The sequence below is a fragment of the Candoia aspera genome, chromosome 8, assembly GCF_035149785.1.
Source record: "Candoia aspera isolate rCanAsp1 chromosome 8, rCanAsp1.hap2, whole genome shotgun sequence".
NCBI lineage: Eukaryota > Metazoa > Chordata > Lepidosauria > Squamata > Boidae > Candoia > Candoia aspera.
This window is the reverse complement of record NC_086160.1, coordinates 35,388,732-35,407,674: the sequence shown is the minus strand read 5'-3', so window position 1 is coordinate 35,407,674 and position 18,943 is coordinate 35,388,732.

Here is an 18,943-nt window from a genome sequence, read left to right as displayed (position 1 = left end):
CTGTTTCCTTAGAAACACCAACTACTAAAATCTAATCTCTTAGCAGGTTAAATTTGCTGTGACAAATCTGTGAAGAAAAAAACTGATAGTGATTTCTACACTGTACTGCTTTTGACACGGCATCTTATGAAGTGCCATCTAGCACACCATCTTGTCCAGTTATAAAAAAGAACTGCCTTTAGTTTTGGAATGCTGAAGTTTTCAACATGACACATGTAATTGTCCAGCCTATAAGATGTTCTTTCGTCCCTTGCCCATCTTGGCTTAGTTAAACTAGCTGGGGAAATGACTGGGTGAATCTAGGGAGTGGCAAATGTCTCTTTGTGTAATGGACTGGTCCTGCCAGCCTTAAAAGAAGCAATGATAACTTCTGAAAAACATTGCTAGATTTAGCATTTATGAGAGATACTGCTCAACCAGTCTCTTGTGTGTGTGTCAGTACATTCATGTACTTACTTGGTGAGGTACAAGCAACAAAAGGATGACTTGCAAAACAGTCTTTCAGTTAAAGATACCAGCTCACATAAATACTGGACTTAGCTGTGCTTATACCTTACAGGCCAAAATGTGCTAAACCTGACTGGTACTGCTTCCTTATAGTTACCAGGAAATGCTTCATGTGTCAAGAGTATGACTAGGCTGGAAACCCAATCTATTTCTATCTTACTAAAATGTTTTATGTGTCATTGATCAAAGTCATAATGAGCAGCCAATACGTATTATGACTACATACTGCTGAGAATCATATAGAAAATTACAACTAGAAATAGTGCGTGGGCATGGGTTGCAAGCAGAAAAAGATATGGAGAAGTATAGTGAATGATGTTAGTTTAAACTAGATTTAGTTCAGTTCAATTTTTTCTTATTTCCTGTCTTTAGTTTACTATTTCTTATTCACTTTCTGCACTGTGAATAAGAAAACAGCATATATGCATGTATCACAAATCACTAATACCTCTTTGGGGTATTGGAAAAAAATTTCATGCAGACATTTTTGGAAGAAATTAATTATCTTGACCCATTTCATCATGGACTCTCTTAATCCTACTGGACCTCTTAGAGGCTTCCAATGTTTAGGCCATGGTATCCTTCTGAATAATACAGGTGTTTTGGAGATTAGATGCACTAATTTCTTACTTGCACTGATGTTCTCAGTGAGTAGTAATGAGTGACTCTATCACACCACTCCAGCAGCTGTGCTGTGAGGTGCCATAATATGTCCCCAAAACTACAGCATCTGTATGAAACTGCTGGGAGACATCATCAGTACTTTTGAGGCAAGGTGCCATCAATATGCTGATGTAAGCCAGATCTACTTCATGATTTCTGAACTGAGAGATGTGTGCATATGGATGCAGTGATGGGTGGACTGAGTGTGAATAAACTCAGGATGAATCCTGCCCAGATGAACCTTACAGGTAGATAGTTTCAAGGAATGCAAATTGGGGAGTCCATATATCTAAATGGAAGTACATTGTCTGAGAAATAATAAGTACCAGCTTGGGGGGTTGCTAGAATCATTATTGTCACTACAGTTCTATGCTCCAAAGTGCCTATTTCCAGTTTTGGATGTCTTACTTAATCTAATTAGCATTACATACACAATACATTCCCTTAGCATATCTCCGGCTCCCTCAACATTATCCCTTCCCCTACCGGGTGCCCTCCAGATAAATTTAACTCCCAGAATTTGCAACCAACAACGAGCATTATGGATACTGGAATCAAACACGTCTGGAGGGCACAAGGTTGGGGAAAGCTGCTTTAGACCTTTCTTTACCAGGTTGGTAATTAACTAGCCGAGTAGCTCATGCTTCATTCAGAAGCCCGACTGAGTCTGACGGCGTTTATTCCCAAGGATGAAAGCAGAACATCGCTACTCTGGGTCAGTCTGCAGCTGAGGTATCCTCTGCCGATCCCTCTCTCGCAAGCGCCCTCCCGTTTTCCCTGGAAGGAGCCGCGGCAGGCCTCCGACAGGAAATGGCCTCCGCCGAAGCTGCCCGCTAAGCTCCCCTCCCTGCCAAAGGCATGCCCTTCCAGCGCCTGAGTCGCTGGGGTCAGTACCCGCCTCGTCCGACTTTCGTCTCCCTACCACGCCTTTACCTCGCGTCGCAGGAAGGTTCTTTCGGGTCTCGGTTGAGAGGGCTGAGAGCACCCACTCCGATCTTTCTCCTGCCCCGGCTGCAGGTGTATGAAATGGCAAAGGCGGCCTCAGGCCGGGTAGGCTTCCCTGCCATAGAGGTAACCTAGCAACCTCCGGCACGCGGCTGCTGACAGCACAGACCGATGGGACAGTTGCTGTGGCAACTAAACCACTCCTCCGTTTCCGGATGGAGTTTTATCGACAGGTAGGTTTGGACGGGGCTGGGGGATGTACAGTATGTCAACTTGTGACGAAATAAAGGCTCCCCCCACTCCGCCTCTGCTTTACTAAAATAGGCAGTGGAGATTAGAAATAATAGGGGACTTCTTGTCTCTACTGAAACGGGGAAGTAAGTTGAATATACAAATAGACGAAGATTTCAGGTTTTAGTGAAAATGATAATTCAAATTTTAATTGTTCAGTCGACAGTCCATTGTACATACTTGCGCCTCTTCCTTGCCCAGTTGTATGGAATCAAGGTCTTTGGAAGCCGTTAATAAACTTAAAGTTCAAATTTCATTTCTTCCCAAATTCTACGTTTTTCTGAATAATGGTTCTGTTTTAAGATTCTCTATAGCCTTGTGTTCTGTGCCATAGAAGTCAGTCTATAATTTGAGAAAAAACAGGCTGGAATTTCATCATTGTTGCATGTTTACATTTAATGTCCCATTTCTTTTTTGTGTTTCTTTGTGTATTTTTGAAAATGTCTACCCTGTACAATAGTGATGAAAATAAATAAGGTGTCATTGAATCAGGCTCAACTCATGGTGACTATAAGGATTACTGCATATCATCCTTCCAACTCATTCTCAATAACAACTCCTAGTTCCTCTATTTTTTTTTTAATCTGTTCAATCATGTTTGATTCTCAGAGACTGCCTGGACAAGTCCCTGCAGCTTTCTTGGCAAGGTTTTTCAGAAGTGGTTTGCCACTGCCTGCTTCCTAGGGCTGAGAGAGAGTGACTGGTCCAAGGTCACCCAGCTGGCTTTGTGCCTAAGGTGGGACTAGAACTCACAGTCTCCCGGTTTCTAGTACCTTAACCACTACACCAAACTGGTTCTTAGCTCCGCTTACATTAAACTCATTGACCCCATCTACTCGTCTGTTGTCTTTCCCTTCTGCTTTTGTCAACCTTTTTTTCCTAGCCCCAGTTCTGCTCACATCACATGTGCTGAATGGACTAGTATTGCTTTGTTATTCTTACAGTTGATTGATCTCTCAGTTACTGGTTCCAAATATCTAATTTAAAGGTGTGCTTTTTCATGCTCTTTCTCATACAGCTTTCAACAATCATACATTACCAATGGAAAAACATGGGTTTATATATTTGGATTTTTGTTGCTGAAATATCCTTATCTTTTATGCCCTTGTATAAGGTTGTCACTGCTTTCTTTCCTAGGATTAATCTTCTATGTACACAGATAAAGGGAAAGTAATGGAAAATACATGTAAAATCTTTTTCAAGGTTTACTGCAGCCACTCTTGAGAAGAAAACAAGAGTCCCCGAGGAAGGAGTGGTAGGCAAAATACATACCTGGAGTTCTTTTCTGCTCTCCTCTATTTTTGTAGCAACCAGAACACCCCCAGGATGCTTCTCCTGAACAGTCACCTTCAGCTGACTGAAGCTTCCCATCAATGTTTCAGTGAAATTAGGCCTTTTTGATGTTGTTTTTCAACTATCAGTCACTGAACATTTGCCATTTTAATGCTGATTTTTCCAGATTGAAGATACCAACTCTTCACATTTCTTTTTATTTTAACCACCTTTAACAAGTTTATGTCATCCTTAAAACTTTGCCATTTCCCTGTTCACCTTTAAGACTAAGCATTCAGTATGTTCCCCATCCCACCCTGATGTACACACATTGAAGCTAAAGCTAGAGAGTAACATCTTGGAGATTTCTAAATGCAGCATTTATGCTTCTCTAAATGACTTTGCATCACATTTTCTCTTCCACTTTTGATTCTTTTTGGATTGAATATCCAACATTTCCCTCTAGTTTTCTAAAATTTAACAGGGCTGTAATATTTAATAACACAAAATGTGAGACCTCATGTTTCTGAAAATTCATTAAAATTTTATTTCTTAACTTTATGAAGTAGTTACCTTAACAATGCATTATGACTCCTTTGTTTAAGGATTAGTACTAGATTTTTAAAAACATTGTAATGCATATTTTGTCCAGAGGATGGCAGGAAAAGATTTTGTTGCCAAGAGACAGGAACATGTTTGTGGCTTCTTGTTTAATTTCAGATGACACCATTTATAGTCAAACTTAGAACAGGATTCTTTCAGTAACTTTACTGCAATTAGAATGAAGTGTTCACAGCAAAAACAGGGATTGGAAAAGATAATTGTTTGGATCCAAGTTTGCATGATTACAGGCTGTATGTCTATGCATGCTTGCCTGGAAAAAAGAAACAGAAAAGTTTGTGGCATTTGGCACTAGTTTTTTTTAGGCTAAATCCCAGTTTATCTGATTCATGAAGTATTATCCTCAGTTGACAGAACTACACATATGCATGTGATACACACACTATACAAGTAAGTATAGAGGAAAAAATATAAAGCTCACACAGCTGTTCTTGTGTAAAAGTGAAAGAAATTAGACTGAGGATGCCAGATCACCAAGGAGCCCTTCCTTATAGAAAGAACAAAATTATTTACTAAATTCTGACCCAACACTTCTTCAGGGTAGCCTTTCAATGAAATTCCTTTGTTGGAGAATAGCAACTTTCAAGTTGGCAGCCTGGTAGACTTGAAAAACTTGTTGCTTTGACCCAGCTACCTTTCTGTAGGAGTTCTTTGGTAAGAGGATGTGCCTTCAGAAGTTCTTATTTGTGAAGAAATGTCATTAAATCTTGTAAGGTATCTTTTGAGCTAAATATGCATTAGGTCGAGCCACAATACTGTTAGGTAAAATATTTAATTGTGGAGCATATATAAACAATGAAGATGCAGAATAATGATTTAAAAAACATGTTTCCAATAGTAAACATATCATTTTTGTGTGAGCTTGTTATCTGTGCTAAATTTATTTAAGGATCAGTCTTAAATTGGTGTTGGAAATCTGTGACTGTCTTCTGACGTTTTATTTTTACTGTGAAGCAGCTACATAGGGTGGGATAGGCTCAGAATTTGATCAGACTAGCAGGGCTGGGAGAGAGGCTAAACTAGGGCTATCAGATCCAGAATGTAACAATATTGTTCCCTGTAGCTCTTTGCTGGCATCTAATAACTGTCTGGATTTTTGCAGTGCAGCTCTGCTACCCTTACTTAAACTTTTCCATGCTAACTTAAAATCTGCTGTTAATATGAAAGAAGACAACAGAAGTACCTGTATTTTTCCCTCATGATGGGGGAGAACACAACCTTAGTAGAAATATTGATCAAAACAAAGTGTCCTAATGTGATTTAGATACACTGAAGTTTAATTGTTGATTTAATATTAAACAACAACACAATAACAAAGAGAAAGAATATGCATACAAGAAATCATTCAGCCTAGTTTTTAGACAAATCATTAAACTTTGACCACACAAAATAATTTTCATTTGTTTTTCTATGTTAATAAGGAGCTAGCTCATAAAGAGAAAGTGAACACATATCTGTATTGAAAGACCCTGAATCTGGAGTAGTACTATCTTTTCAGCATTGAGCTGTGATTTTTTTTTTTTTGCTGCCCCTTTCCCCATGTTTGATAAATCGTTGTTCCATACTTCATATAGTAAGTTGCATTATTTGGTATATAATTGAAAAGATCGTTTACATCTTTAAACTGTATTGATCTTTGCATCGCCATATGAGCAAACTTAAAAATATACCAAAATGGGGCATCAAAAGGGCAAGCTCTTGTCATATCCCCTCATCCATTTTATACCTCCAGCATAATTGTGAGGATTATTTCCCATACTGATATAGGAATAGCAGTTACCAAATCAATGAGCAAATGCAGTCTGCCACATCTTTGCAAAAGAGGCAGGCCTTCTTTCCCTGCATCAAAAAAGCAGGAAAAAAAGAACTATTTTGCTGCCAAAAACTGTCTATATAGGTGTATCTTTTGAAATTAGAACATTCACTGGAATCCTTGTGCTACCTTCCTTCTAATAATTGCTAATAGATCTTGGATTCAAGTTTCTGGATTAACTGTTCCCAATCTAGACAGTAAGGAAAGAAGTCTGACAGTAATAAAATTAATAGCTAGCCCTTTTTAAACATTATCTGGGTTGTCCAATAAAATGAGAATATTGTGTTGACTTAATTTCATCTTAAGATATACTTAAGACATGATTTAAGCTCTTTAGCCACTGTTTTCCGTAATATGGGAAATTTCAACAGTTTACTAAAGCACCGGACTTAACTATAGCTGGGTTCAGCCAGATTCTGTTTCCTTCTTTTGAGAAATTCTTCTCAAAGAGGACTGAAGAAGATTTTCCCCCCATACGCCTTTTATAGGGAGTGGAAGAATTTCTTTAAGCAGACTTGAGGGAGAGTTTGAGAAGCTGTGCTTACATTATTAGGTGTGCACAACATGACTGCAGGAAGTTTTACTTTCTCTTTTTTTACTTATAAAATGTCTCTTTAAATAATCAAAGAAAAGGATGGGGTGCATAAGTCTATAAAAAGGCTCTTCTTTAGGCTTTTGTTTTCTGCTTCTGGTACCAAATCTGTCAATAAACCAGTTTGTGCTTCCTTATAATTGTGTCCCGGGCACCAGTTCAAATGTACCTTGGGGTAAATTCTTCTATGTATACATGGAAATCCAGTTTTCACAAGTAGGTATCCTATTGTTCAGGGTAGGATTTCTTGGAGGTTTTGGAATGATTCAAATAAATCATTCAAACTAACTAACATTTGGAGGTTGACAACTGCCTTGTTGTATACCTGCAAGGCTCTAGGTGCTCCTGTTTGAAGCATGAGCAGGAAATATTCTGATGGAATTATACTGGGTATTATGGAAATAAAAAGATAAACTGGATACAAAAATAGTAAGCTGCATGGTGTGGTGCAGGCATGTATTGCATTTCAGTATCTTGGAACTGATTGGAGCAAGGAACAATTATGTAAATGTGTGAGATTTAGATATCCTTCTTGATCACACTTATTCAAAGGTAAATTCTGTTGAACTCAGTTGAACTTATTTCTGAATAGAGGGGCCTAGGATTTGTTTATATTGTTGAGCAAATGTATTTCTTATAAGCATGGACAGTATTTCACTATGAGACTATAAGCCTGTAATTAGTGCTTGGTTCAGTTCAGTTCAAGTGTCTTTTCCTTCCAGGAGGTCCACTGTGTCCATCTCTCTACCACTCTTGCACATTCTTCATAATTAGATCAATCTAGTTATGTATATAGCTACTTCAAGTATCTGTCATCCCCTGCTTCTTTTTCCTTCCATTCTTTCTAGCAGGGTCTTTTGTTTAGAGTTACTTCTATGATCCACATAGTTTTCTTAGTCTGATGGTTTTTATGAGGCTTCTCTCTTCTTGTGTCATCTCTAGGACTTGGAGATCTTGATCTCTCATGACTCCAAAGGATTCTTTAGAGTTGTCTTAAAAGCCACATTTCAAAGGTTTTCAGCCTGTTTTCATCCTTTTTTGGATAGTTCATGTTTTGCAATTATAAAGGAGAGTTGATCAGATGTAGCATTTGGTCATTCTTAGTTTTAAGTCCATTTCTGTTGAGATCAGAACATTTTATTTATTTATTTATTTATTTATCAAATTTTTCACCACCCATCTCGTCCCACCAGAGGGACTCTGGGTGGTTTACAACAATAATCAATAAAATAATAAATATACAATAAAATTACAATATATAAAAATACAGTATCTAAAAATACAGTTACAAGTAAATAATAATTATAGATAAAAATAGATAAAAATAGAATCCAAATGGCAGGTAATAACTCAGTCCTTGTCTAGGGCAGTACACATCCCCAAACATGATGACTCCCCTCCCTGCCCCAAGCCAGGTGGCAGAGCCAGGTCTTCAAATTCCTCCAGAAGGCCAGGAGTGATGGGGCTAGCCTCACCTCTGGGGGCAAGATGTTCTAGAGGGTGGAAGCTACTGTAGAGAAGGCCCATCTCCTGGACCCCACCAGATGGCATTTTCTTGCTGACGGGGTCCGCAACATGCCCTCTCTACATGATTGGGTGGGACGGGTTGATGTACCGGGAAGAGGTGGTCCCTCAGGTAACCTGGCCCCATGCCATGTAGTGTTTTAAAGGTGATCACCAACACCTTGAACTGGACCCGGAAGCAAACTGGTACCCAGAAGCAAAGGTGTTACATGTGCCCTTCTAGGGGCACCAAAGATCCTTCATTCTTTATTTAAACTTTCTTCATGTTTAAAAAGGGTCTCCTGCCTTTTTATTTTATCAGCTGTTTTCCTATCTTTCCTGATTAAATGTCCCAAGGTGAACAAAATTCTTAAGTTTCTAGATGGGTAGCACTGGCCACTATTTTCATTTTTGTACTGTCTCTTTTACTTGAAATTACCATGGCGGAAGGGGAGAATTATGCAGTTTTTCACTTCAGCATTCATAGAACTTTTTTTGCATATTTGTTCATCTGTTTAGGATTAATTTCTTGCCATAATTATATCTCCTGTCTCTGATGTTAAACAGTTATGGTTGATTGTCATCCTTTTCTTGAAGGTCTGTTCACTAATTTTTAAATATAGTTCTTTGTTTTAGTTCTTTCTATAGAGAACATCACTTTCTTCGCATCTATTTTGGAACAATGTTTTCTTGGCTCTTCTACATAGTTTTTTAAATTATTTTATTCTGAGAATTACATTTTTATTTTTTTCCTCTCTTTTATCATTGCTAGAATTTCTTCTGTCATGCAAGGTTTCTTTTCTCTTTTTATTCTTTTTAAGTATATACCATGCTTGGTCAATGACAGCAGCTGTTTTTTCCTTTGCTAACAGCTTGGCTGTTATTTTCTTCTTCAAAACCCTGTAAATACAAACCTAGGTTGTGCCAGAAAATACCTTTATTGGTCTCAGCACAGGAAGCATTTTATAGAAAAGAAACAGCAGGCCAAAAGAAGTGGTTAACATATAAAGATTTACTAAGGCAGGAAGATGGGTAACGTAAGATGAAGTCAAGGGAATAATAGACCACAGAGGGATTTAACTTTCAATGGTGTTCATATGCACAACTAAGAGAAATAATTAATACAGATAAAAAGGTAACTGGAATTGAACAACATAAGGTGGAATTTGAAAATGAACTATGTACAAATGATGAACATGTGATTGTAAAAATGTATAAATCTTTGTTAAGATTTGAAACTGAAGAGGAACAAATTAAGGACTGTGTGATAAAATGGGCTATGAATTTTGGTTATAATATACAGATGGACAAATGGGAGAGAATGTGGGTAAATGGGATGAAATTCACATTGTGTTATAATTGAAGAGAGAATTTTTATTAAATGAGTTATTGTTGGTATATGACACCAGAGAAATTATCAAAGATGTAGAAAGGTACTTCAAATGAAAGTTGGAAATGTGAAAAACACAAAGGGACATTTTACCATGCATAGTAGACTTGTGAAAAAGCCAGAAAATTTTGGATACAAATACATACATTGATACAAAGAATTTTAAAGATCAATACTGAGAAAAAGCTGGAACTTTTTTTATTAGGACTTATGGATAACAGAAAAGACTCATGGAAGATTGATTTTATATGTGGTAACTGGAGCAAGATTATTATATGCACAGTGATGGAGGAATACTGAAACTCCCACAATGGAGGAATGGATTGGGAAGATGTCAGAATTGGTAGAAATGGTAAAACTGACCTGTTTGGTCAGGGACAAACAATAAGTACTTTTATAAAAGACTGAAAACCTTTTATGGACTTTTTGCTGAAGGTGGAAAAAAGTAAAGCAATGATTTATGGATTTAATGATTCAAAAGGGATTAAATAAGGGGTTAAAAGGATCTTTGTAATACCAAGAGGGAGGAGGGATAATGGGTTTGTTTATAACTGTTGAAAAGAAGGTCAGAAATTGCTTATTTTTTCTGATTCTTGTTTCTTAACTTTTTCTGTTTTGCTTTTCCTTGTATTTTATTTTTTGTTTTTTTATAATAATTTTATTAAGTTTCAAGACAAAGATAAAAACTATGAAAAAACAAAAAACTACAAAAAAAAGAGAAGAAAAGCTAAAAAGGTGTGAAAACTTAAGAGAATTCTTTTTTCAAAATTATAGAAAGATGTGACTTCTAACAGCAAGGATATACAAAAATTTTCCATAATCAACCTCTTACTCTATATTAAACCAAAACCACATTATTTCTATAAATCATTTCACTTTGGCACATTATAAAAATCACTAAATACAGTTTATTTATACAGTAAGTACAGTTGCTCCCTCCCCTTATATTAAAATAAAGGGAAAAAAATCATATAAACCTCCTAAACAACTTCCCCCCCAAAAGATAACACTTATTTAATTATTCCCTTCCTACTACTATTCTATACATTTCTGTCTACTATAATAAAAGCCAAACTAAAAAGCACAATAATAGTCTGCCATTATACTTAATAATACAACAATTTTAATAATGTTAATAAACCCAAAACCATCCAAATAAATATTTTTATACTCTAATAATCTTATCCAAATCCTTAAAAACAAATAACATCAGACAAACCATAAAAGCAATCAAGGTAAATATTCATTAACCCTTATCCCACTTCAAAATAAACCAGAGCATTTACATATCCCCACAATGCGCACAGAGCTTTTTTCTTTAAAAAATCAAACAGCCCAACTTCCCCACTCAAAAACTCCAACTTCTCTTCAGGAGAACTCCCATACATAATAACCCCTTCTTTTTCATGGCATTCCACCAGAAAGTCAATTTCACGTATTGCTTGCAGATCTCTCTCTCCAATTTCTCCAACTCCACTACCCAATCTTCATCCAGCATTTCAAGAGAAATCCCGATCTCACTCTTAGCAGAAACATTTCTATCACTGTTGAATTCATCAGTTTCATCCACTACATCCCCAACGAGATGACACATTTTAGACCTCATATTTTCCACGATGTTCTGAATGTTTTGCATAAAAACTTGATAGGATTCAGAAAGAATCTGTTTAAAATCTTCCATGTCTCATGCAATAGATTATGGCGCCCCCTAGGAGCTTAACCAGCAAAAGTTGAAGATATAGAAGTGCCAGAATGTGTTTATGCAAAGTAAGAGTGAGATAAGCCGACAGTTCCCAAGGGAAAGTAGAAACAGAAAGCTGAAAGTTCAAATCAGCCAATTCAATGTGTAGGAAAATGCTAATATCTTCAAATTTATTACAAAAATAATAACAGGAAGACAATTGTTTACTCTCAATCCTCCTTAATATTTGGAAGGAAAACCAAGTCCAAAACTTAAAGGATTTTTTAAAAAAAGTAATCCCAAAATAACATAAGCACCAAGAGAGCCAGCTTCTCCTCGCTTTAGAAAGCCTCTCTTAGGTACACATACATACATTTGGTGATTTATTTATTTATTTATCCAATTTTTATCACTGCCCATCTCCCCCTACAAGAAATTTAGAAATGGGGTGGGCGGTTTGAATGTCCCTTTAAGGCTACAGTGTGGCTTGGAAAATGATGATGTCCCCACCTCCCTGCTAGCTCTTACCAGTCGAACGCTAAACACTGTTTGCAATCTTCTGGCTGCAAGCAGCTGTCTGGAGGGCAGATGGGGTGATTTCAGGTGTTTTCCTTTATCTGGAGAACACTCCTGGGCTTCAGGAAAACCTGCCTGAGTCTGAAAAAAAATTGCCCCATTGTCAGCTCCATCCACTAAGCCTGCGGGCACAGCTGTGCAGTCCACCATGTCCCCACCTGAAGTCCTTGTATTTTATTTTTTTGGATGTTCTTCATTTTTACATTGAGTTTTAGTGATAAGTTCATTTTTAATACAAGTTCAGTGTGCTGGCTCTTTAAATGGAGCAAGAGTTAATGTAACAAACAAAAGGAAACACAGCTGAATTTGACTCATATCTTGTCTGTTTCAAGAACACTACTGTTCCATCACTTTGAAGAAGTAGTACTGGAAACAATGACTCAAAGAAGCCCTTTCTGGCATTGGGAGAAGAACGGTGATGTGAAACAAAATGTAAAAATCCAGAAGACAATTAATACATAACATAAGCAACATTAAATACAGTATGTGACTTGGAAGATAGAAGTCTCCCAGAGCTTGCTAGGATTGGGAAACATATACATTGGCTAAATATATAAATTTTAGTTTCTGATAAGTAAGAAATGTTTCAGAGTCCATAAACAGTTTGTATTGTAACTTTTACAGGGAGCTGATTGATCACTGTCAGCCATATATATGTGAGGGAAAGCCCTTCAAAAGAAGAGTCTAATTTGTACTTAAGTGCTTAGGGGTGGCGGGAGGGCAGCAGGAGAAGAAAAAGGTTGTATCTGCCAGGGCTGTGGAGTGCTTTGGAGATCATGGGGACATTATCCTTTGCAGCTGCTTCCTGATCCTGGGAAATGCCACCCAGAGGGATGTTTGTGAGATGGCGGCTATATAAATATGATGGATGGATGAACGAAAGAAAGAAAGACAGACAAGAGTTGCTTTAAAGAATTAGAGACGGGGGTAAGTTTGCATCCCCGTGTGCTTTGAAGCACCTATCTAGAACCAAATCCAAAGCACTGCACAGTTCTAATCTGTGATAGCCAGCTCAGACTCTGAAAATTCTAAGGTGGAGGAAGCTGCTCAAGGTGCCCCAGTCAAATGCCAGTCTCCAGGGGAGCTTAGCAATCAGGCACTTGAGGCTGAAGAAGATGAGGGGTAGGATTTGGGACTTCTTCCCAGCCCTATAGCATGTAGAGCTGAGCATAGAGCAGAACAGAGGAGGTCTGCATGGCTCCTCACATGGCAAGAGCATCCCTGTCCTTGATTGCCTGCACTTGGTGGGGGCTCCATTAGGAGGCATTGCTACCCAGCATCCTCTGCTGGGAACAAGGGCTCCCCTTACTGGAACTCTTGTGTGTTTCCTTCCAGAACCCATTGCCTGAGAAAGCTCTGCTCCTTGGAACCCAGACAGGCTGACAAGCCATGACCAGACTCTTCAACCTTGGGCTGTGACCTGACAATGCTCTCATCCACTACTTTGGATTCTGGCTGCTGGAACTCTTGCAGACAAGCTTACATCTTTGTTTGGGACTCTGCTGGAGCATGCATGCACTTGCCCACATGCCTAGCCTGCCACTCAGAAGTAAAGCCTCTGTGAACTACTGCTGTGTGTGTCTGTGTGTTTGGCCTGCAGTAGGACATTATTTCTGCTTCCCCCAAAACAGATTTTGTTGGCTGTCACCAAGCAAGATCTTTGTAATAAAGGGTCTCCTTTTTCTCAGGTGGAGGATGGCCTGCTCAGTTCTCTCTGGGAAACTTGTTTACAGAACAGTCAGGAATGTTTACATATAAACAAAAGGATCTCCTCTTAATTTAATCTGGAGGTTCAAAGAAAACAGAACAGCATGCAGAGTTCTAAAAATAGTACCATAATTTTTGGAAAGAAAAAGAACCCTAAGGTCTTTCTTTTAAAATATATTCTATTTTTCTACTTTTGAGTGCCTTATTCTCAGCTTCTCTGGGAAGCTTCACTGGCAGTCATAGAAGGAGGGACTATAAAATAAATGTTATCAAAGAGGCATCTATGCCCATGGTCAGCCATGTTTATGGCAAAATGACAACGTGCACTGTGACATTGTGATGCAAGCTCTGCCTTTTCATTATGATGTCACACAGCATAAGAGGCAGAGTTTCTGCCCCAATGCATGTTCAGCCACTTGCTCCCTCTCCCATTTGTTCCTTGTGGACACCTATGCAAAAACCTCACCCTCTCCACTGCTCATTAGTTGGTAAGCAGCAAGCTACCCTTAAAATAGCGAATGTCATCAAAATGTTCTTCTAATTCCTGGGAAAAAAATTAAAGAAATGAAACTCAGGAAGAACATTTTGTATTCTTCCTCTCTCTCTGCAAACAGATAAAACAGAAGCTAAAATTGCCTCCTTCCAAAAAGACCTGTAAGCTATACCTGTAGTTTGGGAGAAAAATAAGTTCTACAAGAAGGCAATAGAAACCACTTTCTGTTTGTGCCAAGAAAACTATCAGACATGGCCATGAAGTCACCAGGAGTCGAGCTCAACTTGAAGGAGACTTGAATACAGACAAGACTACAACAGTTGTACTCTTGTATGGCCTCCTTAATGGAGTGTTTTCTACCTTCCATTACATTAAGGAAATGACATTTTTTGCCTAAATAAGGACACCGGTAACAGCGAACGAAATTAGCAACATTTTCTAAATGTAAATGTTTATGTGAAAAAGTGCTTGTTTATTTTCCTAAATTATGGAATCATAATGAAAACGTACAACACAGTAATACATTATTTTAAAGTAATATAAATATTCCCATTTGTTTCTTTGGTGTAAAAGCTTTGTAATTAAAGCAACAATGTGGAAAGCAGCCAGAAGCTTAAGATTTTTGTCAGCATACCAAAATAATATGTATTTTTCTAATGTGCTTTTCCCCTTCTTCTCTATCCAAGTGTATCAGTCAGCTCCTAGTACATTTCTATTTCTTCCAGAAGTCACAATAGTAACACTAAAATGAGTTGCATTCTAAGCTATGGTGGAGACCACTTACTTTGAATTTTTTTTAATGCATTGTTAAAATCTTTCTCATAGAGAAAAAAAAGAGATTAAGAACTGGAAAAATGTAAAATGGCATATGAAACCAAAAACAAACAAGCAAACCCAACAGTTAAAACTTCATTTATCTTTACTTCAGTTTCGTTATCTAAAACAGTTGGGATTCTAAACTTGGTGTGCTTTTGCATTTCACTGACTGTTCCTGTGTTTGCAATTGCATTGTGTTCATTTATTTTGATAGTTGGTTGGCTGTGCATGGCAGCTACTCAGGCTCAAGGAGTTTTTGTGAGGAATGTACTCATTAATTAAAAATGGAGTGAGACTCTATTGACATTCACATACAGAGCATGGAAATTTGAAAAGGACTCTTATGCCTGATGTGCCCATTACTCTGAACTTGTAAATGTCCAACATGTGACATTTTGATTAGATATTTGCTAATGCTTTCCTATTCCATAAAGTTGTCAGGATTTAAATGCTAAACTTCCCACATAGTATACACAAACCACAATGAATTTATCACAACATTGTGATTCTGTTTATGATAGGAGAGCAGTTTGTTCTCAAATGCACTTCATGACAAAATGCAGCTGGGAAATAAATGTGTTTTGGCTTGTGCTTAAACATTCTTTTTTTGGCAAATGCAAGTCAGTGGAAAGCAGATCAAGATGAGGTCAGAATAGCTCACGGTGTCTTTATGTAGCATTTCAGAGTGTAAATGCTTCCTAAAAAGACTAATGGTTCATTAGCTAAGGGAATAATCTGCATGTTTCATTAAATTCCCTTAATTGATTATATGCTACTCCAGAATTTAACTAACCCCACCCCCCATCATTCCTTTGTTACAATTGCATTCAGGCACTTTTTAGGAGATGCACAAATTGGCTTGGACAACACTAAGCCATCAGATCACAGTTTGCAAGAAGCAATGAAAATACCACGATGCCCTTCAGAAACAGTGGTAATAATATATTATTTAATTTGGTTTTCACTGAATGTATTTGAACTGTGTACAGATATGTATATTATTCCTATACAGTAGTAGTCACAGATTTCTGAATGAAGGTAATCTGGAATGAAAGATCTATCTTAGGAATAGGCAAACAAGGAATATGGGCATAGTTGTAGTCTCTGTAACTTCCTTTAATCAAGACCAGGGTTCTTGTTTTACCTAATTTGTTTTAGAAATATTTTTTAAATAAAAATTACAGAATGGGAAGCTGGTATACTGCAAAACACCTGTAGCCTTTAGCATCACATCTACCTGTAGAGTCCCTTTGGGTCCCTCATTAAAGTCTCACTGAGATGGTAGACAGCATTCTGGGGTGTTAGTTTGCCTTCTGGTAAATGAGTGTTATGTAACTGACCATGACAGTTACAACATGGAAGCAATTTTGAGAATAGGCAGTCTCCTATGACAATATTTTTCACAATTCCAAATGTGTACCCGTCCAGAAAGTTTGCCTACTTGTGAGTTCTGTTAATATTTCCCTATTTTACACATAGAGAGCCAAGACTGAAAAACAGTGATTTATCTAAAGGAGAATTCTCCATACTAGTTCGTTCCAGATTTAAACCAGTGGCCATGCTGGCTAGGAATGATTTGCCTATGATCAACACATTTGGGGGGCACAATATTGAGGAAGGGTAGGGTGAAGCCTTATGGTAAACACAAGGAGAGGCGAGACTTGGAATTTAGTTTGCTGGGTGCTTATTCTCAGTTCTGTATGAAATAGGCTACACAGATTGTTTTCAGGCAGACCTGATAAATGCAAATAATGTTCTTATCCTGTGCAGCCTGACTGGAAAATAGACAGGCCACCATTTCTTGTTCTTCATAGGATTTTGAGAAATGCCCAGATTCTAAAAAATGTTCAGCCTCAAAAGAATTTGGATGCTGTGTTATCTACCAGTTCTCCGCTGCATTTCCAGGAATGACTTTACTGCCTTGTAAATTCAAAAGTCCTTTTTAAATTTAGTTTTTTGATGTCACTTGAGTGAGATAAAATGCTTCCAATGGACAGATACTTTAAGCAAGGCCACTCCATCTAAGTTTAAGAAACAGAGTTCTTTCAAGCCATGTAGCTCTTTATAAATCAGTGTTTTTCAAAGTTGGCAACTTTAAGATGTGTGGATTTCAACTCCCAGAATTCCCCAGCCAGATGCTGATTATCTATTTTCCTACAGTAAATCCTCCTCCTACCAATTTCTATCTCCATGTCTATTATTATATGAACCCCAATTTATATTTTTTTTTCCAGAAATCTTTTAATCAACTTTCTTTCCATTATGTCTGAAAGAGAGAAAATGATTCTTCTTTTCAGGTTTCCTGCGTGTGTAAGTGTGTGTTGTAGATGGTAAAGAAGAAAGCATGGTTGGCATTAGACGATTTTTCCTAAATGTTCTCTCCTTGAATATTACTAGGAATGAGGGAGTTTGACATTTTCTATTAATTTGTTGCATGACAGGTTCATTTTGCACTCTGTTTCTTTTTTATCATTGACCTGCTTTAATTTTTTTTTAAAATCGGAATTGTATATGCAGTATGTTGTAGCTTTTAGTTCATTTTATTCATTTTTTCCATATTACATACTTCAAAATTCTATGGGAAACAACGCTGTCAATATCACTGAAAGTACAATTGCATCATGGTATTGTGCTTTGTTTTCCTGATGTACATATTCACTTTTGTGCCCTGGTAAAATAATAGCTAGACAAAAAACACCCCTCAGTATAAATCATACTTATTCTTAAGCAAGCACTGCATTTTTGTACATAAGCAGTGTGTAATATATGGAGGAGGAAGTTAGAAATGAATAGAAGCAGTGTACATGCACACATTAAATTGCTCGATACAAAATTCAGATTTTTTAAAAAAAAAATTAAACATCAAAGGGAAGATCCCTAACATATCAGTTTTAGCTGTAAAATAAAGCTAGGTAATTCTGGAAGGCCTAAATATGATTCACTGGTTATTAAAATATAATAAAATATTTTGTTTTACTTTATTAAAATATAAAACAAAATTATAATATGTCCTGTAAAAACAAGTCTGAAATTTTGTATCTACTTATCCAGCAAGAAGTTCCGCTGAATTCAGAAGGATTTGCCTCTAGCTAAACATATAATATTGCACAATGCAGTTACATCTTCATACTCAGATAAAAAGGTCCACTGAGTTCATTGGGACTTACTTTTAGTTTAGTACCTAAGCCTAAAATACAAAAATACTCCCGAGCAGCTTACGTAATATTTGTTTTGTTTTAAAGCGTGACTGCATTGCTTAGTGATGGCATTCCCCTGCAGTCCCAGTTGCTGTCATTAACTGAATCCCATGGTCATAAGGTGAGGCAACTTCCTGCCAGCTTCCCACAACCAAAGTCAGTGGGGAAGCCGGCAGGAAGTTGCAAGTCCCAGGCAGGCAGGTAAGTGCTGCTGCCGGGTGGGGGAGGGAGCGAGGGGTGCTTAGGCATGTAGGGGAGGGTCGGGGAGGATGCAAAGGGTGCCTGAGAGGCACTGTATGGGTCAGGGAGGTTGTGCTGGGATGTGGCATGGGTTGGGGAGGGTGCATGAAGGTGTGAGGGGGTGCGCGAGGGTGCAAGGGATGTGTGGCGAGGGTCGAGGAGGGTGCGTGGGGGGGTGTGAGTGGCTGGCGTGGCATGAGCACAGAGGGGCTGGGGGAGGGTCCGCAGGTGGGGGAGACTTACCCCAGCAACTTGTGACCTTCCCTGCTGACTTCTCCATTGACTTTCTGGGGAAGCTGGTGGGGAAGATTGCAAATGGTGATCATGTGATTGCGGGGCACTTGACAACCAGTTGTAAGTGTGAACAGGCTGCCAAGTGCCTAGATCATGATCATGTGGCTGCGGGGGTGCTAGGATAGCCAGAACTCCGAGGACTGGTCATAATCACCATTCATTCAGTGCTGTTGTAACTTTGAATAATTGCTGAATGAATGGTCGTATATCCAGGATTACCTGTACATGTATCAAATAAATAAGACATTACAATATCAGAACGTTGAAATATGAAGGAGAAACATTAAAAGAAATTGGAATCTAAATGCTTTTAGGAACATTTCCAATACGCTACAGGCATTG